Genomic DNA, 27,634 nt, shown 5'->3' on the forward strand with positions numbered 1-27,634 from the left:
ACATTACCGGTAGTGTCAGAAAAAAAACAAAAGAAGCGATGATCTACTTGCTGGTCTAGTTTGCGTGGAATATGTATGCAAATGTATGTACAAGTATTATATTTGCATATGGTCATCCAAAGTGTATCAATTTAGCGTTCATATATATACCAATCATGTGCTGCAAAATGGCATTAAACCCAGTAAAACCAATCTGAATAATCAATCCGCTAATAAAAAGAGGCGTGATCTAACGATTGTGGACTAGATGTATCAAAGTTTTGGAAATTAAGATCTGTTAAGTGTATATTTGAAACTCGTCTGCAGTAAAAACGCCCTGTGTATATACATGCACGAGTGTGTGTGTGTGTGTGTGTGTGTGTGTTTTGACTGAAAATCAAAGAACCGAAGGTACTGTAATATTAATTGCATTTGAAAGATGCAAGTTGTTTTTTTCTTGTTATTGTTGGAAAATGGCGTCAAACTCACAACATCACGCTGAATATGAGTAAACAGTGTGTGTGTGTGTGTGTGTGTCTAATATCAACGAACCTAAAGCACCATAAGCTTACGTCCATGTGCAAGTGGCAACATGGTTGGGTTTTTTTGTTTGTTTGTTGTGATCTGTTCATTATTTTTTTCTCTACCTATGAGCATGTGCCATGGTATATTTCATCTTCGAACTAATTCTAAGAAATTAATAAATTCTTTGGGAAAGGCTTATTACATCGGCTTTACAATTTCATTAATGATCAAAGCTGCTCAGATTTGCTCCTTGAGGCATCTAACGAAACCAAATTAAAGCAAAACAGACGAAATAACATTAAGGAAATTTTTTTGACTATGGCTGCCTAAAAATAATTCAAAAAGAACAATCTTAAAACCATTCACATGTCACAGAGTACCAGCAAGTTTTAATATGCAACTTTGGAGGCCTCGTATTTCTAGCTACTTTTATGTATTTGTGATTGAAAATCTCTAACGAAATCTGAGTTGTTACTTACATAAACTTTGTATTACTATTATTTTTGATGGATAGTAACACCGGCTGCATTCATTTAAACTCAAAACATACAAATCTATGAAAACGGCATGACACGTTTCCGACAGAAAATAATTTTCAATGCTGGCGATGTATCACAGCAGGTGACATATCTTAAAAGAAATGAAGAATTTACACGTAAGTATTAAGGTTTTAAATGCTAATTTTAAACTACATGGAATTAAACGGGAACCCGGATGGCCGAGTGTTCTAAAGCGCTCGACTTTACCAATCACTGCCATCTCATCTCGATCCACGTGGTTCGGGTCTCGGGGTCGGTCTATGTGTGTATATGAGAAAGGTTGCCATTAGCCTCTCGTGAGTCGGTGGCTCTTCCCGAGGTTTTCTCCAGTTTCTTATGCCACTATTTATACTGGCCGCCATGTATAGCCTATCACGTGCTGAAAAATGGCGTTATTCCCACAACAACAACATGGGAATATGTTATGCGCCTTTTTCGCGAGTTGGATCTAACAGAGAAGCAGTTTTAGCAGTAGGAAGAGAAACTCATTGATGCTCATTTTACAAAGAGTTTTCAATTTAATTTTCCTGAAATCTATACCTCAAAAGCCGAAATCTAAGCTGCGTACCACTACCGAAACGAGAGAGGAAACAATGCTCTAAATATAGACTGGGACTACTTTTGTGGGTACTGATCCGGAAGTAATAATTGCGACTCAATTTCATTAACGGCAGCCTAAACATGTCTGAATCTTTACTTAACCATGTGTGGACCACCTATTGGAATTGTACCAAACGCAATAAAGACAGTTAATGGTCTAAGCTTGGTATAACATACCCTAGTTTGCTAGTACATATGCCAGGTTTAAGGTCTACATTGCTCTCCTCGGAGAAGACAGATGATATCCCAAACATCTGAAACATCCACACGTTGCATTAATCTAAAATGGAATTTTTTTTCTTCAAGTAAATTTTGATTTCCTATATGAATAAAACACCTGTTATTTTTTTCCAAATTAGTAATCTTTTCCTGATGTATAAATAGGTAGTTATAATCCATCTCGATAACTCGAACATCTAACGAATGTGGATTACATCCCTTTTACTGTCAAATTAACTCCCCCTGCCTTTTCCACGACAAGAAATATAGAAATATTAATTAGTATCCTTTCTACCAGTATAAAGAAAATAAATGGGTTTCACTGAAATTCAAAATAGCCAATAGCAAAATGACACTGTATATTGAAAACTATGACCCTTTTGGATCTTTGTAGACATAACCATTCCACTATCGTCTTTACAAAAGCATTTGGAAAGTTCAAACTATTTCTCTTCAAAATAAAGCGTGAAAGTATAATGATTACTCTGGTTTCTCTTCACATCGTATTAATCTTTCGCCTTTTACTAAAGATTACCGTGGAGAGGAACATTTAATGAGTCTATAGACCATTCTTTGAAGCCTCACTTTGGTGAGGTACCAATTCAATTAAAGTAAACCTCAAGTTCAAATTTAGCATTTTGTTCTCTTTTCTTCTAACCAGATCCAAATGGAAGATAGTAACCGATGATTATATAATCAGGTCTCAGTACTTCCAGTTCGGTACTCACAAAGGTAGTTCTAGTCTATTGTTAGAACATTTATTCCTCTCTCATTGTCATGGTGATAGAAGAGTTATATTTATGCGATTTTGATAGGGATTTAAAGGTCATTGTTTATTCTTGAGAATATGAGCTCAGGTGTGGTTTTCCATGTGTATTTCGGCGATAGTGCATAGTCAGTAATAAGGCCATGGTGATGATCCGGAAGTGAAATATGTGTTCTGTTTACATACTGCTCTGTTGACAGTCCAGCCTCTCAAAAAAACCTTTGGCAAGAACTTCACCGTGAAGGTATTTTTAGATTAACATATGATTTGTACTGATTGTCACACAGTGGAAATGTCAGTCTCGAGAACCAAATGTAGAGAACATATAACAAAATTAATTGTGCTATGTCCTGTCAGTGCAGTATTTGAGTAAAGATTAAACTGGTATTAAATCTTTATTATTAATGAACGACACATGAAATTTCAATATGTTATGTATATTGACTTTGAAAAACAGTAGAATGAAATTAGAAATAAAAAGTTAAGTTTTATTTTGAAAAATTTAAATGAAATTTAAAAAGAAGTATAAAAAATTAAAACATTTACTCCAAAATATATAATATTTGTTGAAATGATATTAAATGATATCAGCATGTAAATATTCCTACACCATATATAAGTTCCAATGTTGGATATTTGTCAAATTTTGTCAGAGAAAATATCTTTGTAAGTCAAAATGAGACCATCATTTAAAATACACGAAGACAAAATTCCAATTTGTATTGGTCATTCAAAGTATTTATTAGGGGTCCAAGCAGTTAATTTATGTGTTTATCATGGGGTCACTTCCTGAGTAACACATATCTGCTTGTATGGCCTTCAGTAATTTTTTACAAACATAGTTATAGGGTATTTAGTGAGAGGACAGAGATGAAAACTTTATACTAGAACCTAGTCAAGTTCTCTACTAAATCATTTTAAACTGTCCCAGAATGAAATACAGTTCAAAGGGATAAAATATACTTTCCCCATGTATATTACCCTTGGATGTAAGAAAACAGCAAAATAATATAAGCTGAACACAAAATGCATTCCATTGTATTGTTCAGTTTGGTTACGATATTGATTGGTGTAGTGCAGCATTGTGGCCTATATGATGTTATGGGAATGCTGATGATCCATCTTGCTTTATGCATTATTAATTACTAATAATATTTGTTAACTGACACTCTAAAGATTGCATAAGAAATATTCAAACAGATTATTTGAATTTAACTTTGTACAACTGATTTTGCGATAGCTACATATCCCACATGAACAAATATTCATATATTTTAGAATGTTTGGGATCAAACGTTCACATTCAGTACATCATATAGGCTGACATTGTACATATAGTGAATCTGTAAGGCCCATTTCTGGCTGTGTGCGCTGAAAATATCCCAAAATGTTATTTTCATCATGAGTAGGCCTATGTATGATAACATATTTCAATTTAGTACTATGACAGTGTGCAGTATTGTAGCATCAGCTGATATCTGATTCCATTGAATCATTGAGTTTAATAATTGGTAACCAACACTCTTAATGATAAATGTTGAAACAGATCATTTGAATTTTGTTTGCACATTTGATCTTAACAAGTACATTGTATATGTCCCACATATGTAAATGTCCATCCTGGTTTTCACGTTTTGGGGATCAGAATTTCACATTTAGTTGACGATATAGGATTTATTGGTATCTATAGTTGATCTGTGTGGCCACATTTTGCTGTATTCATCTGCAATATCCAAAATTGTTATTTCCCTCATGAATAAGATCGCTTATAGTCATATATTTTAATTTATTACATTGTCGATTGACCTTCCTGTATACTGGTATGTACTAATGTTTGCACCAATGATCAAACCTCACCGCCCCAACATTGCCTTAAACTGTATGATACATAGTCTACCTGATTTGCTATTTAACCTGTAAATGGCTAAATATGCTTCTAGAAACCCCATATATTTTTAGGATGAATTTATCACTTTAATACATGGTCATCGCTTCACCTTTTTGAGTGTCAGTCTGTCATGTTTAATATTTTTCCCATGCTTGCAACCTTAATGTTATTTTGAAATCACCATATCGAACACATTTTAAATTCATTTACCTACATCTTACTGTTTTCTAGAATCAAGTGAGACATGTTATATCTTTTCAGGTCTAACATTGTATCTGGAACAAAATGTTAGAGTTGGATCAGTTTGGAAGCTCTCCAGTAGTCCGGTGGTGATAGCAAGGTTTCATAAGGACATGTGAAGTGTACTGTCATAAGTGACCATGATTAGTTCATATCACCACACTGATATATAGCACCACAAAGACATGGCTTAGGTCTTCATGAGAGAGAATAACACCATTTTTCAGTAAGGTAGAGCCTCCCTAGAAACTGTATTTTCCTATCCCATTGTCACCTTTTGTAGTTATTGACATTGAAATGGAATGCATTTTTGCTATACAACATGGTAGTGGTCCCATCCGAACTTTAAATCTGAGTGCGCTATTACTTATACAAACAACTGCCTACGTACCTGACACAATATGTGGAACATAGCACCTGTCACTGTTTCTTTAGTGTCTACACCTATATGCATCTGGACAGGCATATTGCGGTTTGCTGCCAAAATCACTATGAGCTGTGTTGCTTCACTAACCCTGGGAAAAATGATATCACTTGTACAGACTTAAGCTACCATTTGTTTTAAATACCATGTATTAGTCAACTTTGCTGTCTAAAATTTGTCAAACTGAATTTTAAAACTTGTAGGAAAATTTATATTTTCAATAAAATGTAGTTTTTAAAATTTAAATGTTTATTTAAATTTCCTTTATCAATAATTTCAAATTGTAAACATATTCTCAGAGAGGCCTTGTACATTCAGGTTTTCATTGCATTGAAAAATTCTTATAATTAAGGAAGATATAGCAAATTAAGTTTTGGTTTCTCAAGAGCACTTGGACCAAAACTTGCACCCTGTGGAACACCAGCACTACACACTTTCTGAAAGGTGTCACGTGTCTTGTTTGTAATAAAATTCAAAAAGACTTCATGTATAAAATTGAAATAGGTGTGGCATGCAAATATAAAAGTTTGACTAAAATTGGCCATAACAAATTGGGCCTGTCAGGAATCAGGTCACAATTAGTACATCCAGTTCAGTACCAATAGATGTAGTTCAAGTCTATTTTTAGAATATTTTTTCCTCTCATTTTGGTGGTGACAGAAGAGTTATATTTATGCATTTTTTAGGGATTTAAGAAGTATTGAGAAACAAATGTAGAGAACATAGAGTAAAATTAATTGTGTTCTATGTCCTTATGGATCTGACCTTGTTCGATTTATTGACAAATGGAGTTTATCAGGAATATTATGTTCCCTGAATATTACTGGACCAGAAGTATGTTAGTTATCACGTCACTTTCTCGCATCATACCTTCTATTTTGTCCTCTTTATCTCACATGTATATGGTATGCATGTGTGTTTGGAAGTAAGTAACATTATCTTATGTTTATGAATTTAGCATTTGATGTGATCTTATTCAAATACATGTATGTAGATGCACGTTTGCTTTTTAGACCAACAAGTAGATCTCCGCCTTTTCTTCTTTTTTCTCCCCTGACATTACCGGTAGTGTCAGAAAAAAACAAAAGAAGCGATGATCTACTTGCTGGTCTAGTTTGCGTGGAATATGTATGCAAATGTATGTACAAGTATTATATTTGCATATGGTCATCCAAAGTGTATCAATTTAGCGTTCATATATATACCAATCATGTGCTGCAAAATGGCATTAAACCCAGTAAAACCAATCTGAATAATCAATCCGCTAATAAAAAGAGGCGTGATCTAACGATTGTGGACTAGATGTATCAAAGTTTTGGAAATTAAGATCTGTTAAGTGTATATTTGAAACTCGTCTGCAGTAAAAACGCCCTGTGTATATACATGCACGAGTGTGTGTGTGTGTGTGTGTGTGTTTTGACTGAAAATCAAAGAACCGAAGGTACTGTAATATTAATTGCATTTGAAAGATGCAAGTTGTTTTTTTCTTGTTATTGTTGGAAAATGGCGTCAAACTCACAACATCACGCTGAATATGAGTAAACAGTGTGTGTGTGTGTGTGTGTGTGTGTGTCTAATATCAACGAACCTAAAGCACCATAAGCTTACGTCCATGTGCAAGTGGCAACATGGTTGGGGTTTTTTGTTTGTTTGTTGTGATCTGTTCATTATTTTTTTCTCTACCTATGAGCATGTGCCATGGTATATTTCATCTTCGAACTAATTCTAAGAAATTAATAAATTCTTTGGGAAAGGCTTATTACATCGGCTTTACAATTTCATTAATGATCAAAGCTGCTCAGATTTGCTCCTTGAGGCATCTAACGAAACCAAATTAAAGCAAAACAGACGAAATAACATTAAGGAAATTTTTTTGACTATGGCTGCCTAAAAATAATTCAAAAAGAACAATCTTAAAACCATTCACATGTCACAGAGTACCAGCAAGTTTTAATATGCAACTTTGGAGGCCTCGTATTTCTAGCTACTTTTATGTATTTGTGATTGAAAATCTCTAACGAAATCTGAGTTGTTACTTACATAAACTTTGTATTACTATTATTTTTGATGGATAGTAACACCGGCTGCATTCATTTAAACTCAAAACATACAAATCTATGAAAACGGCATGACACGTTTCCGACAGAAAATAATTTTCAATGCTGGCGATGTATCACAGCAGGTGACATATCTTAAAAGAAATGAAGAATTTACACGTAAGTATTAAGGTTTTAAATGCTAATTTTAAACTACATGGAATTAAACGGGAACCCGGATGGCCGAGTGTTCTAAAGCGCTCGACTTTACCAATCACTGCCATCTCATCTCGATCCACGTGGTTCGGGTCTCGGGGTCGGTCTATGTGTGTATATGAGAAAGGTTGCCATTAGCCTCTCGTGAGTCGGTGGCTCTTCCCGAGGTTTTCTCCAGTTTCTTATGCCACTATTTATACTGGCCGCCATGTATAGCCTATCACGTGCTGAAAAATGGCGTTATTCCCACAACAACAACATGGGAATATGTTATGCGCCTTTTTCGCGAGTTGGATCTAACAGAGAAGCAGTTTTAGCAGTAGGAAGAGAAACTCATTGATGCTCATTTTACAAAGAGTTTTCAATTTAATTTTCCTGAAATCTATACCTCAAAAGCCGAAATCTAAGCTGCGTACCACTACCGAAACGAGAGAGGAAACAATGCTCTAAATATAGACTGGGACTACTTTTGTGGGTACTGATCCGGAAGTAATAATTGCGACTCAATTTCATTAACGGCAGCCTAAACATGTCTGAATCTTTACTTAACCATGTGTGGACCACCTATTGGAATTGTACCAAACGCAATAAAGACAGTTAATGGTCTAAGCTTGGTATAACATACCCTAGTTTGCTAGTACATATGCCAGGTTTAAGGTCTACATTGCTCTCCTCGGAGAAGACAGATGATATCCCAAACATCTGAAACATCCACACGTTGCATTAATCTAAAATGGAATTTTTTTTCTTCAAGTAAATTTTGATTTCCTATATGAATAAAACACCTGTTATTTTTTTCCAAATTAGTAATCTTTTCCTGATGTATAAATAGGTAGTTATAATCCATCTCGATAACTCGAACATCTAACGAATGTGGATTACATCCCTTTTACTGTCAAATTAACTCCCCCTGCCTTTTCCACGACAAGAAATATAGAAATATTAATTAGTATCCTTTCTACCAGTATAAAGAAAATAAATGGGTTTCACTGAAATTCAAAATAGCCAATAGCAAAATGACACTGTATATTGAAAACTATGACCCTTTTGGATCTTTGTAGACATAACCATTCCACTATCGTCTTTACAAAAGCATTTGGAAAGTTCAAACTATTTCTCTTCAAAATAAAGCGTGAAAGTATAATGATTACTCTGGTTTCTCTTCACATCGTATTAATCTTTCGCCTTTTACTAAAGATTACCGTGGAGAGGAACATTTAATGAGTCTATAGACCATTCTTTGAAGCCTCACTTTGGTGAGGTACCAATTCAATTAAAGTAAACCTCTAGTTCAAATTTAGCATTTTGTTCTCTTTTCTTCTAACCAGATCCAAATGGAAGATAGTAACCGATGATTATATAATCAGGTCTCAGTACTTCCAGTTCGGTACTCACAAAGGTAGTTCTAGTCTATTGTTAGAACATTTATTCCTCTCTCATTGTCATGGTGATAGAAGAGTTATATTTATGCGATTTTGATAGGGATTTAAAGGTCATTGTTTATTCTTGAGAATATGAGCTCAGGTGTGGTTTTCCATGTGTATTTCGGCGATAGTGCATAGTCAGTAATAAGGCCATGGTGATGATCCGGAAGTGAAATATGTGTTCTGTTTACATACTGCTCTGTTGACAGTCCAGCCTCTCAAAAAAACCTTTGGCAAGAACTTCACCGTGAAGGTATTTTTAGATTAACATATGATTTGTACTGATTGTCACACAGTGGAAATGTCAGTCTCGAGAACCAAATGTAGAGAACATATAACAAAATTAATTGTGCTATGTCCTGTCAGTGCAGTATTTGAGTAAAGATTAAACTGGTATTAAATCTTTATTATTAATGAACGACACATGAAATTTCAATATGTTATGTATATTGACTTTGAAAAACAGTAGAATGAAATTAGAAATAAAAAGTTAAGTTTTATTTTGAAAAATTTAAATGAAATTTAAAAAGAAGTATAAAAAATTAAAACATTTACTCCAAAATATATAATATTTGTTGAAATGATATTAAATGATATCAGCATGTAAATATTCCTACACCATATATAAGTTCCAATGTTGGATATTTGTCAAATTTTGTCAGAGAAAATATCTTTGTAAGTCAAAATGAGACCATCATTTAAAATACACGAAGACAAAATTCCAATTTGTATTGGTCATTCAAAGTATTTATTAGGGGTCCAAGCAGTTAATTTATGTGTTTATCATGGGGTCACTTCCTGAGTAACACATATCTGCTTGTATGGCCTTCAGTAATTTTTTACAAACATAGTTATAGGGTATTTAGTGAGAGGACAGAGATGAAAACTTTATACTAGAACCTAGTCAAGTTCTCTACTAAATCATTTTAAACTGTCCCAGAATGAAATACAGTTCAAAGGGATAAAATATACTTTCCCCATGTATATTACCCTTGGATGTAAGAAAACAGCAAAATAATATAAGCTGAACACAAAATGCATTCCATTGTATTGTTCAGTTTGGTTACGATATTGATTGGTGTAGTGCAGCATTGTGGCCTATATGATGTTATGGGAATGCTGATGATCCATCTTGCTTTATGCATTATTAATTACTAATAATATTTGTTAACTGACACTCTAAAGATTGCATAAGAAATATTCAAACAGATTATTTGAATTTAACTTTGTACAACTGATTTTGCGATAGCTACATATCCCACATGAACAAATATTCATATATTTTAGAATGTTTGGGATCAAACGTTCACATTCAGTACATCATATAGGCTGACATTGTACATATAGTGAATCTGTAAGGCCCATTTCTGGCTGTGTGCGCTGAAAATATCCCAAAATGTTATTTTCATCATGAGTAGGCCTATGTATGATAACATATTTCAATTTAGTACTATGACAGTGTGCAGTATTGTAGCATCAGCTGATATCTGATTCCATTGAATCATTGAGTTTAATAATTGGTAACCAACACTCTTAATGATAAATGTTGAAACAGATCATTTGAATTTTGTTTGCACATTTGATCTTAACAAGTACATTGTATATGTCCCACATATGTAAATGTCCATCCTGGTTTTCACGTTTTGGGGATCAGAATTTCACATTTAGTTGACGATATAGGATTTATTGGTATCTATAGTTGATCTGTGTGGCCACATTTTGCTGTATTCATCTGCAATATCCAAAATTGTTATTTCCCTCATGAATAAGATCGCTTATAGTCATATATTTTAATTTATTACATTGTCGATTGACCTTCCTGTATACTGGTATGTACTAATGTTTGCACCAATGATCAAACCTCACCGCCCCAACATTGCCTTAAACTGTATGATACATAGTCTACCTGATTTGCTATTTAACCTGTAAATGGCTAAATATGCTTCTAGAAACCCCATATATTTTTAGGATGAATTTATCACTTTAATACATGGTCATCGCTTCACCTTTTTGAGTGTCAGTCTGTCATGTTTAATATTTTTCCCATGCTTGCAACCTTAATGTTATTTTGAAATCACCATATCGAACACATTTTAAATTCATTTACCTACATCTTACTGTTTTCTAGAATCAAGTGAGACATGTTATATCTTTTCAGGTCTAACATTGTATCTGGAACAAAATGTTAGAGTTGGATCAGTTTGGAAGCTCTCCAGTAGTCCGGTGGTGATAGCAAGGTTTCATAAGGACATGTGAAGTGTACTGTCATAAGTGACCATGATTAGTTCATATCACCACACTGATATATAGCACCACAAAGACATGGCTTAGGTCTTCATGAGAGAGAATAACACCATTTTTCAGTAAGGTAGAGCCTCCCTAGAAACTGTATTTTCCTATCCCATTGTCACCTTTTGTAGTTATTGACATTGAAATGGAATGCATTTTTGCTATACAACATGGTAGTGGTCCCATCCGAACTTTAAATCTGAGTGCGCTATTACTTATACAAACAACTGCCTACGTACCTGACACAATATGTGGAACATAGCACCTGTCACTGTTTCTTTAGTGTCTACACCTATATGCATCTGGACAGGCATATTGCGGTTTGCTGCCAAAATCACTATGAGCTGTGTTGCTTCACTAACCCTGGGAAAAATGATATCACTTGTACAGACTTAAGCTACCATTTGTTTTAAATACCATGTATTAGTCAACTTTGCTGTCTAAAATTTGTCAAACTGAATTTTAAAACTTGTAGGAAAATTTATATTTTCAATAAAATGTAGTTTTTAAAATTTAAATGTTTATTTAAATTTCCTTTATCAATAATTTCAAATTGTAAACATATTCTCAGAGAGGCCTTGTACATTCAGGTTTTCATTGCATTGAAAAATTCTTATAATTAAGGAAGATATAGCAAATTAAGTTTTGGTTTCTCAAGAGCACTTGGACCAAAACTTGCACCCTGTGGAACACCAGCACTACACACTTTCTGAAAGGTGTCACGTGTCTTGTTTGTAATAAAATTCAAAAAGACTTCATGTATAAAATTGAAATAGGTGTGGCATGCAAATATAAAAGTTTGACTAAAATTGGCCATAACAAATTGGGCCTGTCAGGAATCAGGTCACAATTAGTACATCCAGTTCAGTACCAATAGATGTAGTTCAAGTCTATTTTTAGAATATTTTTTCCTCTCATTTTGGTGGTGACAGAAGAGTTATATTTATGCATTTTTTAGGGATTTAAGAAGTATTGAGAAACAAATGTAGAGAACATAGAGTAAAATTAATTGTGTTCTATGTCCTTATGGATCTGACCTTGTTCGATTTATTGACAAATGGAGTTTATCAGGAATATTATGTTCCCTGAATATTACTGGACCAGAAGTATGTTAGTTATCACGTCACTTTCTCGCATCATACCTTCTATTTTGTCCTCTTTATCTCACATGTATATGGTATGCATGTGTGTTTGGAAGTAAGTAACATTATCTTATGTTTATGAATTTAGCATTTGATGTGATCTTATTCAAATACATGTATGTAGATGCACGTTTGCTTTTTAGACCAACAAGTAGATCTCCGCCTTTTCTTCTTTTTTCTCCCCTGACATTACCGGTAGTGTCAGAAAAAAACAAAAGAAGCGATGATCTACTTGCTGGTCTAGTTTGCGTGGAATATGTATGCAAATGTATGTACAAGTATTATATTTGCATATGGTCATCCAAAGTGTATCAATTTAGCGTTCATATATATACCAATCATGTGCTGCAAAATGGCATTAAACCCAGTAAAACCAATCTGAATAATCAATCCGCTAATAAAAAGAGGCGTGATCTAACGATTGTGGACTAGATGTATCAAAGTTTTGGAAATTAAGATCTGTTAAGTGTATATTTGAAACTCGTCTGCAGTAAAAACGCCCTGTGTATATACATGCACGAGTGTGTGTGTGTGTGTGTGTGTGTGTGTGTGTGTTTTGACTGAAAATCAAAGAACCGAAGGTACTGTAATATTAATTGCATTTGAAAGATGCAAGTTGTTTTTTTCTTGTTATTGTTGGAAAATAGCGTCAAACTCACAACATCACGCTGAATATGAGTAAACAGTGTGTGTGTGTGTGTGTGTGTCTAATATCAACGAACCTAAAGCACCATAAGCTTACGTCCATGTGCAAGTGGCAACATGGTTGGGGTTTTTTGTTTGTTTGTTGTGATCTGTTCATTCTTTTTTTCTCTACCTATGAGCATGTGCCATGGTATATTTCATCTTCGAACTAATTCTAAGAAATTAATAAATTCTTTGGGAAAGGCTTATTACATCGGCTTTACAATTTCATTAATGATCAAAGCTGCTCAGATTTGCTCCTTGAGGCATCTAACGAAACCAAATTAAAGCAAAACAGACGAAATAACATTAAGGAAATTTTTTTGACTATGGCTGCCTAAAAATAATTCAAAAAGAACAATCTTAAAACCATTCACATGTCACAGAGTACCAGCAAGTTTTAATATGCAACTTTGGAGGCCTCGTATTTCTAGCTACTTTTATGTATTTGTGATTGAAAATCTCTAACGAAATCTGAGTTGTTACTTACATAAACTTTGTATTACTATTATTTTTGATGGATAGTAACACCGGCTGCATTCATTTAAACTCAAAACATACAAATCTATGAAAACGGCATGACACGTTTCCGACAGAAAATAATTTTCAATGCTGGCGATGTATCACAGCAGGTGACATATCTTAAAAGAAATGAAGAATTTACACGTAAGTATTAAGGTTTTAAATGCTAATTTTAAACTACATGGAATTAAACGGGAACCCGGATGGCCGAGTGTTCTAAAGCGCTCGACTTTACCAATCACTGCCATCTCATCTCGATCCACGTGGTTCGGGTCTCGGGGTCGGTCTATGTGTGTATATGAGAAAGGTTGCCATTAGCCTCTCGTGAGTCGGTGGCTCTTCCCGAGGTTTTCTCCAGTTTCTTATGCCACTATTTATACTGGCCGCCATGTATAGCCTATCACGTGCTGAAAAATGGCGTTATTCCCACAACAACAACATGGGAATATGTTATGCGCCTTTTTCGCGAGTTGGATCTAACAGAGAAACAGTTTTAGCAGTAGGAAGAGAAACTCATTGATGCTCATTTTACAAAGAGTTTTCAATTTAATTTTCCTGAAATCTATACCTCAAAAGCCGAAATCTAAGCTGCGTACCACTACCGAAACGAGAGAGGAAACAATGCTCTAAATATAGACTGGGACTACTTTTGTGGGTACTGATCCGGAAGTAATAATTGCGACTCAATTTCATTAACGGCAGCCTAAACATGTCTGAATCTTTACTTAACCATGTGTGGACCACCTATTGGAATTGTACCAAACGCAATAAAGACAGTTAATGGTCTAAGCTTGGTATAACATACCCTAGTTTGCTAGTACATATGCCAGGTTTAAGGTCTACATTGCTCTCCTCGGAGAAGACAGATGATATCCCAAACATCTGAAACATCCACACGTTGCATTAATCTAAAATGGAATTTTTTTTCTTCAAGTAAATTTTGATTTCCTATATGAATAAAACACCTGTTATTTTTTTCCAAATTAGTAATCTTTTCCTGATGTATAAATAGGTAGTTATAATCCATCTCGATAACTCGAACATCTAACGAATGTGGATTACATCCCTTTTACTGTCAAATTAACTCCCCCTGCCTTTTCCACGACAAGAAATATAGAAATATTCATTAGTATCCTTTCTACCAGTATAAAGAAAATAAATGGGTTTCACTGAAATTCAAAATAGCCAATAGCAAAATGACACTGTATATTGAAAACTATGACCCTTTTGGATCTTTGTAGACATAACCATTCCACTATCGTCTTTACAAAAGCATTTGGAAAGTTCAAACTATTTCTCTTCAAAATAAAGCGTGAAAGTATAATGATTACTCTGGTTTCTCTTCACATCGTATTAATCTTTCGCCTTTTACTAAAGATTACCGTGGAGAGGAACATTTAATGAGTCTATAGACCATTCTTTGAAGCCTCACTTTGGTGAGGTACCAATTCAATTAAAGTAAACCTCTAGTTCAAATTTAGCATTTTGTTCTCTTTTCTTCTAACCAGATCCAAATGGAAGATAGTAACCGATGATTATATAATCAGGTCTCAGTACTTCCAGTTCGGTACTCACAAAGGTAGTTCTAGTCTATTGTTAGAACATTTATTCCTCTCTCATTGTCATGGTGATAGAAGAGTTATATTTATGCGATTTTGATAGGGATTTAAAGGTCATTGTTTATTCTTGAGAATATGAGCTCAGGTGTGGTTTTCCATGTGTATTTCGGCGATAGTGCATAGTCAGTAATAAGGCCATGGTGATGATCCGGAAGTGAAATATGTGTTCTGTTTACATACTGCTCTGTTGACAGTCCAGCCTCTCAAAAAAACCTTTGGCAAGAACTTCACCGTGAAGGTATTTTTAGATTAACATATGATTTGTACTGATTGTCACACAGTGGAAATGTCAGTCTCGAGAACCAAATGTAGAGAACATATAACAAAATTAATTGTGCTATGTCCTGTCAGTGCAGTATTTGAGTAAAGATTAAACTGGTATTAAATCTTTATTATTAATGAACGACACATGAAATTTCAATATGTTATGTATATTGACTTTGAAAAACAGTAGAATGAAATTAGAAATAAAAAGTTAAGTTTTATTTTGAAAAATTTAAATGAAATTTAAAAAGAAGTATAAAAAATTAAAACATTTACTCCAAAATATATAATATTTGTTGAAATGATATTAAATGATATCAGCATGTAAATATTCCTACACCATATATAAGTTCCAATGTTGGATATTTGTCAAATTTTGTCAGAGAAAATATCTTTGTAAGTCAAAATGAGACCATCATTTAAAATACACGAAGACAAAATTCCAATTTGTATTGGTCATTCAAAGTAATTATTAGGGGTCCAAGCAGTTAATTTATGTGTTTATCATGGGGTCACTTCCTGAGTAACACATATCTGCTTGTATGGCCTTCAGTAATTTTTTACAAACATAGTTATAGGGTATTTAGTGAGAGGACAGAGATGAAAACTTTATACTAGAACCTAGTCAAGTTCTCTACTAAATCATTTTAAACTGTCCCAGAATGAAATACAGTTCAAAGGGATAAAATATACTTTCCCCATGTATATTACCCTTGGATGTAAGAAAACAGCAAAATAATATAAGCTGAACACAAAATGCATTCCATTGTATTGTTCAGTTTGGTTACGATATTGATTGGTGTAGTGCAGCATTGTGGCCTATATGATGTTATGGGAATGCTGATGATCCATCTTGCTTTATGCATTATTAATTACTAATAATATTTGTTAACTGACACTCTAAAGATTGCATAAGAAATATTCAAACAGATTATTTGAATTTAACTTTGTACAACTGATTTTGCGATAGCTACATATCCCACATGAACAAATATTCATATATTTTAGAATGTTTGGGATCAAACGTTCACATTCAGTACATCATATAGGCTGACATTGTACATATAGTGAATCTGTAAGGCCCATTTCTGGCTGTGTGCGCTGAAAATATCCCAAAATGTTATTTTCATCATGAGTAGGCCTATGTATGATAACATATTTCAATTTAGTACTATGACAGTGTGCAGTATTGTAGCATCAGCTGATATCTGATTCCATTGAATCATTGAGTTTAATAATTGGTAACCAACACTCTTAATGATAAATGTTGAAACAGATCATTTGAATTTTGTTTGCACATTTGATCTTAACAAGTACATTGTATATGTCCCACATATGTAAATGTCCATCCTGGTTTTCACGTTTTGGGGATCAGAATTTCACATTTAGTTGACGATATAGGATTTATTGGTATCTATAGTTGATCTGTGTGGCCACATTTTGCTGTATTCATCTGCAATATCCAAAATTGTTATTTCCCTCATGAATAAGATCGCTTATAGTCATATATTTTAATTTATTACATTGTCGATTGACCTTCCTGTATACTGGTATGTACTAATGTTTGCACCAATGATCAAACCTCACCGCCCCAACATTGCCTTAAACTGTATGATACATAGTCTACCTGATTTGCTATTTAACCTGTAAATGGCTAAATATGCTTCTAGAAACCCCATATATTTTTAGGATGAATTTATCACTTTAATACATGGTCATCGCTTCACCTTTTTGAGTGTCAGTCTGTCATGTTTAATATTTTTCCCATGCTTGCAACCTTAATGTTATTTTGAAATCACCATATCGAACACATTTTAAATTCATTTACCTACATCTTACTGTTTTCTAGAATCAAGTGAGACATGTTATATCTTTTCAGGTCTAACATTGTATCTGGAACAAAATGTTAGAGTTGGATCAGTTTGGAAGCTCTCCAGTAGTCCGGTGGTGATAGCAAGGTTTCATAAGGACATGTGAAGTGTACTGTCATAAGTGACCATGATTAGTTCATATCACCACACTGATATATAGCACCACAAAGACATGGCTTAGGTCTTCATGAGAGAGAATAACACCATTTTTCAGTAAGGTAGAGCCTCCCTAGAAACTGTATTTTCCTATCCCATTGTCACCTTTTGTAGTTATTGACATTGAAATGGAATGCATTTTTGCTATACAACATGGTAGTGGTCCCATCCGAACTTTAAATCTGAGTGCGCTATTACTTATACAAACAACTGCCTACGTACCTGACACAATATGTGGAACATAGCACCTGTCACTGTTTCTTTAGTGTCTACACCTATATGCATCTGGACAGGCATATTGCGGTTTGCTGCCAAAATCACTATGAGCTGTGTTGCTTCACTAACCCTGGGAAAAATGATATCACTTGTACAGACTTAAGCTACCATTTGTTTTAAATACCATGTATTAGTCAACTTTGCTGTCTAAAATTTGTCAAACTGAATTTTAAAACTTGTAGGAAAATTTATATTTTCAATAAAATGTAGTTTTTAAAATTTAAATGTTTATTTAAATTTCCTTTATCAATAATTTCAAATTGTAAACATATTCTCAGAGAGGCCTTGTACATTCAGGTTTTCATTGCATTGAAAAATTCTTATAATTAAGGAAGATATAGCAAATTAAGTTTTGGTTTCTCAAGAGCACTTGGACCAAAACTTGCACCCTGTGGAACACCAGCACTACACACTTTCTGAAAGGTGTCACGTGTCTTGTTTGTAATAAAATTCAAAAAGACTTCATGTATAAAATTGAAATAGGTGTGGCATGCAAATATAAAAGTTTGACTAAAATTGGCCATAACAAATTGGGCCTGTCAGGAATCAGGTCACAATTAGTACATCCAGTTCAGTACCAATAGATGTAGTTCAAGTCTATTTTTAGAATATTTCTTCCTCTCATTTTGGTGGTGACAGAAGAGTTATATTTATGCATTTTTTAGGGATTTAAGAAGTATTGAGAAACAAATGTAGAGAACATAGAGTAAAATTAATTGTGTTCTATGTCCTTATGGATCTGACCTTGTTCGATTTATTGACAAATGGAGTTTATCAGGAATATTATGTTCCCTGAATATTACTGGACCAGAAGTATGTTAGTTATCACGTCACTTTCTCGCATCATACCTTCTATTTTGTCCTCTTTATCTCACATGTATATGGTATGCATGTGTGTTTGGAAGTAAGTAACATTATCTTATGTTTATGAATTTAGCATTTGATGTGATCTTATTCAAATACATGTATGTAGATGCACGTTTGCTTTTTAGACCAACAAGTAGATCTCCGCCTTTTCTTCTTTTTTCTCCCCTGACATTACCGGTAGTGTCAGAAAAAAACAAAAGAAGCGATGATCTACTTGCTGGTCTAGTTTGCGTGGAATATGTATGCAAATGTATGTACAAGTATTATATTTGCATATGGTCATCCAAAGTGTATCAATTTAGCGTTCATATATATACCAATCATGTGCTGCAAAATGGCATTAAACCCAGTAAAACCAATCTGAATAATCAATCCGCTAATAAAAAGAGGCGTGATCTAACGATTGTGGACTAGATGTATCAAAGTTTTGGAAATTAAGATCTGTTAAGTGTATATTTGAAACTCGTCTGCAGTAAAAACGCCCTGTGTATATACATGCACGAGTGTGTGTGTGTGTGTGTGTGTGTGTGTGTGTGTGTTTTGACTGAAAATCAAAGAACCGAAGGTACTGTAATATTAATTGCATTTGAAAGATGCAAGTTGTTTTTTTCTTGTTATTGTTGGAAAATAGCGTCAAACTCACAACATCACGCTGAATATGAGTAAACAGTGTGTGTGTGTGTGTGTGTGTGTGTGTCTAATATCAACGAACCTAAAGCACCATAAGCTTACGTCCATGTGCAAGTGGCAACATGGTTGGGGTTTTTTGTTTGTTTGTTGTGATCTGTTCATTCTTTTTTTCTCTACCTATGAGCATGTGCCATGGTATATTTCATCTTCGAACTAATTCTAAGAAATTAATAAATTCTTTGGGAAAGGCTTATTACATCGGCTTTACAATTTCATTAATGATCAAAGCTGCTCAGATTTGCTCCTTGAGGCATCTAACGAAACCAAATTAAAGCAAAACAGACGAAATAACATTAAGGAAATTTTTTTGACTATGGCTGCCTAAAAATAATTCAAAAAGAACAATCTTAAAACCATTCACATGTCACAGAGTACCAGCAAGTTTTAATATGCAACTTTGGAGGCCTCGTATTTCTAGCTACTTTTATGTATTTGTGATTGAAAATCTCTAACGAAATCTGAGTTGTTACTTACATAAACTTTGTATTACTATTATTTTTGATGGATAGTAACACCGGCTGCATTCATTTAAACTCAAAACATACAAATCTATGAAAACGGCATGACACGTTTCCGACAGAAAATAATTTTCAATGCTGGCGATGTATCACAGCAGGTGACATATCTTAAAAGAAATGAAGAATTTACACGTAAGTATTAAGGTTTTAAATGCTAATTTTAAACTACATGGAATTAAACGGGAACCCGGATGGCCGAGTGTTCTAAAGCGCTCGACTTTACCAATCACTGCCATCTCATCTCGATCCACGTGGTTCGGGTCTCGGGGTCGGTCTATGTGTGTATATGAGAAAGGTTGCCATTAGCCTCTCGTGAGTCGGTGGCTCTTCCCGAGGTTTTCTCCAGTTTCTTATGCCACTATTTATACTGGCCGCCATGTATAGCCTATCACGTGCTGAAAAATGGCGTTATTCCCACAACAACAACATGGGAATATGTTATGCGCCTTTTTCGCGAGTTGGATCTAACAGAGAAGCAGTTTTAGCAGTAGGAAGAGAAACTCATTGATGCTCATTTTACAAAGAGTTTTCAATTTAATTTTCCTGAAATCTATACCTCAAAAGCCGAAATCTAAGCTGCGTACCACTACCGAAACGAGAGAGGAAACAATGCTCTAAATATAGACTGGGACTACTTTTGTGGGTACTGATCCGGAAGTAATAATTGCGACTCAATTTCATTAACGGCAGCCTAAACATGTCTGAATCTTTACTTAACCATGTGTGGACCACCTATTGGAATTGTACCAAACGCAATAAAGACAGTTAATGGTCTAAGCTTGGTATAACATACCCTAGTTTGCTAGTACATATGCCAGGTTTAAGGTCTACATTGCTCTCCTCGGAGAAGACAGATGATATCCCAAACATCTGAAACATCCACACGTTGCATTAATCTAAAATGGAATTTTTTTTCTTCAAGTAAATTTTGATTTCCTATATGAATAAAACACCTGTTATTTTTTTCCAAATTAGTAATCTTTTCCTGATGTATAAATAGGTAGTTATAATCCATCTCGATAACTCGAACATCTAACGAATGTGGATTACATCCCTTTTACTGTCAAATTAACTCCCCCTGCCTTTTCCACGACAAGAAATATAGAAATATTAATTAGTATCCTTTCTACCAGTATAAAGAAAATAAATGGGTTTCACTGAAATTCAAAATAGCCAATAGCAAAATGACACTGTATATTGAAAACTATGACCCTTTTGGATCTTTGTAGACATAACCATTCCACTATCGTCTTTACAAAAGCATTTGGAAAGTTCAAACTATTTCTCTTCAAAATAAAGCGTGAAAGTATAATGATTACTCTGGTTTCTCTTCACATCGTATTAATCTTTCGCCTTTTACTAAAGATTACCGTGGAGAGGAACATTTAATGAGTCTATAGACCATTCTTTGAAGCCTCACTTTGGTGAGGTACCAATTCAATTAAAGTAAACCTCTAGTTCAAATTTAGCATTTTGTTCTCTTTTCTTCTAACCAGATCCAAATGGAAGATAGTAACCGATGATTATATAATCAGGTCTCAGTACTTCCAGTTCGGTACTCACAAAGGTAGTTCTAGTCTATTGTTAGAACATTTATTCCTCTCTCATTGTCATGGTGATAGAAGAGTTATATTTATGCGATTTTGATAGGGATTTAAAGGTCATTGTTTATTCTTGAGAATATGAGCTCAGGTGTGGTTTTCCATGTGTATTTCGGCGATAGTGCATAGTCAGTAATAAGGCCATGGTGATGATCCGGAAGTGAAATATGTGTTCTGTTTACATACTGCTCTGTTGACAGTCCAGCCTCTCAAAAAAACCTTTGGCAAGAACTTCACCGTGAAGGTATTTTTAGATTAACATATGATTTGTACTGATTGTCACACAGTGGAAATGTCAGTCTCGAGAACCAAATGTAGAGAACATATAACAAAATTAATTGTGCTATGTCCTGTCAGTGCAGTATTTGAGTAAAGATTAAACTGGTATTAAATCTTTATTATTAATGAACGACACATGAAATTTCAATATGTTATGTATATTGACTTTGAAAAACAGTAGAATGAAATTAGAAATAAAAAGTTAAGTTTTATTTTGAAAAATTTAAATGAAATTTAAAAAGAAGTATAAAAAATTAAAACATTTACTCCAAAATATATAATATTTGTTGAAATGATATTAAATGATATCAGCATGTAAATATTCCTACACCATATATAAGTTCCAATGTTGGATATTTGTCAAATTTTGTCAGAGAAAATATCTTTGTAAGTCAAAATGAGACCATCATTTAAAATACACGAAGACAAAATTCCAATTTGTATTGGTCATTCAAAGTAATTATTAGGGGTCCAAGCAGTTAATTTATGTGTTTATCATGGGGTCACTTCCTGAGTAACACATATCTGCTTGTATGGCCTTCAGTAATTTTTTACAAACATAGTTATAGGGTATTTAGTGAGAGGACAGAGATGAAAACTTTATACTAGAACCTAGTCAAGTTCTCTACTAAATCATTTTAAACTGTCCCAGAATGAAATACAGTTCAAAGGGATAAAATATACTTTCCCCATGTATATTACCCTTGGATGTAAGAAAACAGCAAAATAATATAAGCTGAACACAAAATGCATTCCATTGTATTGTTCAGTTTGGTTACGATATTGATTGGTGTAGTGCAGCATTGTGGCCTATATGATGTTATGGGAATGCTGATGATCCATCTTGCTTTATGCATTATTAATTACTAATAATATTTGTTAACTGACACTCTAAAGATTGCATAAGAAATATTCAAACAGATTATTTGAATTTAACTTTGTACAACTGATTTTGCGATAGCTACATATCCCACATGAACAAATATTCATATATTTTAGAATGTTTGGGATCAAACGTTCACATTCAGTACATCATATAGGCTGACATTGTACATATAGTGAATCTGTAAGGCCCATTTCTGGCTGTGTGCGCTGAAAATATCCCAAAATGTTATTTTCATCATGAGTAGGCCTATGTATGATAACATATTTCAATTTAGTACTATGACAGTGTGCAGTATTGTAGCATCAGCTGATATCTGATTCCATTGAATCATTGAGTTTAATAATTGGTAACCAACACTCTTAATGATAAATGTTGAAACAGATCATTTGAATTTTGTTTGCACATTTGATCTTAACAAGTACATTGTATATGTCCCACATATGTAAATGTCCATCCTGGTTTTCACGTTTTGGGGATCAGAATTTCACATTTAGTTGACGATATAGGATTTATTGGTATCTATAGTTGATCTGTGTGGCCACATTTTGCTGTATTCATCTGCAATATCCAAAATTGTTATTTCCCTCATGAATAAGATCGCTTATAGTCATATATTTTAATTTATTACATTGTCGATTGACCTTCCTGTATACTGGTATGTACTAATGTTTGCACCAATGATCAAACCTCACCGCCCCAACATTGCCTTAAACTGTATGATACATAGTCTACCTGATTTGCTATTTAACCTGTAAATGGCTAAATATGCTTCTAGAAACCCCATATATTTTTAGGATGAATTTATCACTTTAATACATGGTCATCGCTTCACCTTTTTGAGTGTCAGTCTGTCATGTTTAATATTTTTCCCATGCTTGCAACCTTAATGTTATTTTGAAATCACCATATCGAACACATTTTAAATTCATTTACCTACATCTTACTGTTTTCTAGAATCAAGTGAGACATGTTATATCTTTTCAGGTCTAACATTGTATCTGGAACAAAATGTTAGAGTTGGATCAGTTTGGAAGCTCTCCAGTAGTCCGGTGGTGATAGCAAGGTTTCATAAGGACATGTGAAGTGTACTGTCATAAGTGACCATGATTAGTTCATATCACCACACTGATATATAGCACCACAAAGACATGGCTTAGGTCTTCATGAGAGAGAATAACACCATTTTTCAGTAAGGTAGAGCCTCCCTAGAAACTGTATTTTCCTATCCCATTGTCACCTTTTGTAGTTATTGACATTGAAATGGAATGCATTTTTGCTATACAACATGGTAGTGGTCCCATCCGAACTTTAAATCTGAGTGCGCTATTACTTATACAAACAACTGCCTACGTACCTGACACAATATGTGGAACATAGCACCTGTCACTGTTTCTTTAGTGTCTACACCTATATGCATCTGGACAGGCATATTGCGGTTTGCTGCCAAAATCACTATGAGCTGTGTTGCTTCACTAACCCTGGGAAAAATGATATCACTTGTACAGACTTAAGCTACCATTTGTTTTAAATACCATGTATTAGTCAACTTTGCTGTCTAAAATTTGTCAAACTGAATTTTAAAACTTGTAGGAAAATTTATATTTTCAATAAAATGTAGTTTTTAAAATTTAAATGTTTATTTAAATTTCCTTTATCAATAATTTCAAATTGTAAACATATTCTCAGAGAGGCCTTGTACATTCAGGTTTTCATTGCATTGAAAAATTCTTATAATTAAGGAAGATATAGCAAATTAAGTTTTGGTTTCTCAAGAGCACTTGGACCAAAACTTGCACCCTGTGGAACACCAGCACTACACACTTTCTGAAAGGTGTCACGTGTCTTGTTTGTAATAAAATTCAAAAAGACTTCATGTATAAAATTGAAATAGGTGTGGCATGCAAATATAAAAGTTTGACTAAAATTGGCCATAACAAATTGGGCCTGTCAGGAATCAGGTCACAATTAGTACATCCAGTTCAGTACCAATAGATGTAGTTCAAGTCTATTTTTAGAATATTTCTTCCTCTCATTTTGGTGGTGACAGAAGAGTTATATTTATGCATTTTTTAGGGATTTAAGAAGTATTGAGAAACAAATGTAGAGAACATAGAGTAAAATTAATTGTGTTCTATGTCCTTATGGATCTGACCTTGTTCGATTTATTGACAAATGGAGTTTATCAGGAATATTATGTTCCCTGAATATTACTGGACCAGAAGTATGTTAGTTATCACGTCACTTTCTCGCATCATACCTTCTATTTTGTCCTCTTTATCTCACATGTATATGGTATGCATGTGTGTTTGGAAGTAAGTAACATTATCTTATGTTTATGAATTTAGCATTTGATGTGATCTTATTCAAATACATGTATGTAGATGCACGTTTGCTTTTTAGACCAACAAGTAGATCTCCGCCTTTTCTTCTTTTTTCTCCCCTGACATTACCGGTAGTGTCAGAAAAAAACAAAAGAAGCGATGATCTACTTGCTGGTCTAGTTTGCGTGGAATATGTATGCAAATGTATGTACAAGTATTATATTTGCATATGGTCATCCAAAGTGTATCAATTTAGCGTTCATATATATACCAATCATGTGCTGCAAAATGGCATTAAACCCAGTAAAACCAATCTGAATAATCAATCCGCTAATAAAAAGAGGCGTGATCTAACGATTGTGGACTAGATGTATCAAAGTTTTGGAAATTAAGATCTGTTAAGTGTATATTTGAAACTCGTCTGCAGTAAAAACGCCCTGTGTATATACATGCACGAGTGTGTGTGTGTGTGTGTGTGTGTGTGTGTTTTGACTGAAAATCAAAGAACCGAAGGTACTGTAATATTAATTGCATTTGAAAGATGCAAGTTGTTTTTTTCTTGTTATTGTTGGAAAATGGCGTCAAACTCACAACATCACGCTGAATATGAGTAAACAGTGTGTGTGTGTGTGTGTGTCTAATATCAACGAACCTAAAGCACCATAAGCTTACGTCCATGTGCAAGTGGCAACATGGTTGGGGTTTTTTGTTTGTTTGTTGTGATCTGTTCATTCTTTTTTTCTCTACCTATGAGCATGTGCCATGGTATATTTCATCTTCGAACTAATTCTAAGAAATTAATAAATTCTTTGGGAAAGGCTTATTACATCGGCTTTACAATTTCATTAATGATCAAAGCTGCTCAGATTTGCTCCTTGAGGCATCTAACGAAACCAAATTAAAGCAAAACAGACGAAATAACATTAAGGAAATTTTTTTGACTATGGCTGCCTAAAAATAATTCAAAAAGAACAATCTTAAAACCATTCACATGTCACAGAGTACCAGCAAGTTTTAATATGCAACTTTGGAGGCCTCGTATTTCTAGCTACTTTTATGTATTTGTGATTGAAAATCTCTAACGAAATCTGAGTTGTTACTTACATAAACTTTGTATTACTATTATTTTTGATGGATAGTAACACCGGCTGCATTCATTTAAACTCAAAACATACAAATCTATGAAAACGGCATGACACGTTTCCGACAGAAAATAATTTTCAATGCTGGCGATGTATCACAGCAGGTGACATATCTTAAAAGAAATGAAGAATTTACACGTAAGTATTAAGGTTTTAAATGCTAATTTTAAACTACATGGAATTAAACGGGAACCCGGATGGCCGAGTGTTCTAAAGCGCTCGACTTTACCAATCACTGCCATCTCATCTCGATCCACGTGGTTCGGGTCTCGGGGTCGGTCTATGTGTGTATATGAGAAAGGTTGCCATTAGCCTCTCGTGAGTCGGTGGCTCTTCCCGAGGTTTTCTCCAGTTTCTTATGCCACTATTTATACTGGCCGCCATGTATAGCCTATCACGTGCTGAAAAATGGCGTTATTCCCACAACAACAACATGGGAATATGTTATGCGCCTTTTTCGCGAGTTGGATCTAACAGAGAAGCAGTTTTAGCAGTAGGAAGAGAAACTCATTGATGCTCATTTTACAAAGAGTTTTCAATTTAATTTTCCTGAAATCTATACCTCAAAAGCCGAAATCTAAGCTGCGTACCACTACCGAAACGAGAGAGGAAACAATGCTCTAAATATAGACTGGGACTACTTTTGTGGGTACTGATCCGGAAGTAATAATTGCGACTCAATTTCATTAACGGCAGCCTAAACATGTCTGAATCTTTACTTAACCATGTGTGGACCACCTATTGGAATTGTACCAAACGCAATAAAGACAGTTAATGGTCTAAGCTTGGTATAACATACCCTAGTTTGCTAGTACATATGCCAGGTTTAAGGTCTACATTGCTCTCCTCGGAGAAGACAGATGATATCCCAAACATCTGAAACATCCACACGTTGCATTAATCTAAAATGGAATTTTTTTTCTTCAAGTAAATTTTGATTTCCTATATGAATAAAACACCTGTTATTTTTTTCCAAATTAGTAATCTTTTCCTGATGTATAAATAGGTAGTTATAATCCATCTCGATAACTCGAACATCTAACGAATGTGGATTACATCCCTTTTACTGTCAAATTAACTCCCCCTGCCTTTTCCACGACAAGAAATATAGAAATATTAATTAGTATCCTTTCTACCAGTATAAAGAAAATAAATGGGTTTCACTGAAATTCAAAATAGCCAATAGCAAAATGACACTGTATATTGAAAACTATGACCCTTTTGGATCTTTGTAGACATAACCATTCCACTATCGTCTTTACAAAAGCATTTGGAAAGTTCAAACTATTTCTCTTCAAAATAAAGCGTGAAAGTATAATGATTACTCTGGTTTCTCTTCACATCGTATTAATCTTTCGCCTTTTACTAAAGATTACCGTGGAGAGGAACATTTAATGAGTCTATAGACCATTCTTTGAAGCCTCACTTTGGTGAGGTACCAATTCAATTAAAGTAAACCTCTAGTTCAAATTTAGCATTTTGTTCTCTTTTCTTCTAACCAGATCCAAATGGAAGATAGTAACCGATGATTATATAATCAGGTCTCAGTACTTCCAGTTCGGTACTCACAAAGGTAGTTCTAGTCTATTGTTAGAACATTTATTCCTCTCTCATTGTCATGGTGATAGAAGAGTTATATTTATGCGATTTT

General features: G+C 34.1%; 5 non-coding genes across 5 annotated transcripts; all 5 read left to right on the top strand.

Annotated features, from left to right (window-relative positions):
* Positions 1-2,342: 2,342 nt before the first annotated feature.
* Positions 2,343-2,458, top strand: LOC149777084 (U5 spliceosomal RNA). Its single transcript, XR_016416358.1, has one exon. It is a non-coding gene; the product is annotated as a U5 spliceosomal RNA (small nuclear RNA).
* Positions 2,459-8,579: 6,121 nt separating this feature from the next.
* Positions 8,580-8,695, top strand: LOC149777085 (U5 spliceosomal RNA). The gene has a single exon (XR_016416359.1). It is a non-coding gene; the product is annotated as a U5 spliceosomal RNA (small nuclear RNA).
* Positions 8,696-14,820: 6,125 nt separating this feature from the next.
* On the top strand, positions 14,821-14,936 carry LOC149777086 (U5 spliceosomal RNA). The gene has a single exon (XR_016416360.1). It is a non-coding gene; the product is annotated as a U5 spliceosomal RNA (small nuclear RNA).
* Positions 14,937-21,069: 6,133 nt separating this feature from the next.
* Positions 21,070-21,185, top strand: LOC149777087 (U5 spliceosomal RNA). The gene has a single exon (XR_016416361.1). It is a non-coding gene; the product is annotated as a U5 spliceosomal RNA (small nuclear RNA).
* Positions 21,186-27,304: 6,119 nt separating this feature from the next.
* Positions 27,305-27,420, top strand: LOC149777088 (U5 spliceosomal RNA). Its single transcript, XR_016416362.1, has one exon. It is a non-coding gene; the product is annotated as a U5 spliceosomal RNA (small nuclear RNA).
* Positions 27,421-27,634: the final 214 nt, after the last annotated feature.

This window comes from Sinohyriopsis cumingii, chromosome 18 (genome assembly GCF_028554795.1).
Source record: "Sinohyriopsis cumingii isolate HCF-2022 chromosome 18, ASM2855479v2, whole genome shotgun sequence".
Taxonomy (NCBI): Eukaryota; Metazoa; Mollusca; class Bivalvia; order Unionida; family Unionidae; genus Sinohyriopsis; species Sinohyriopsis cumingii.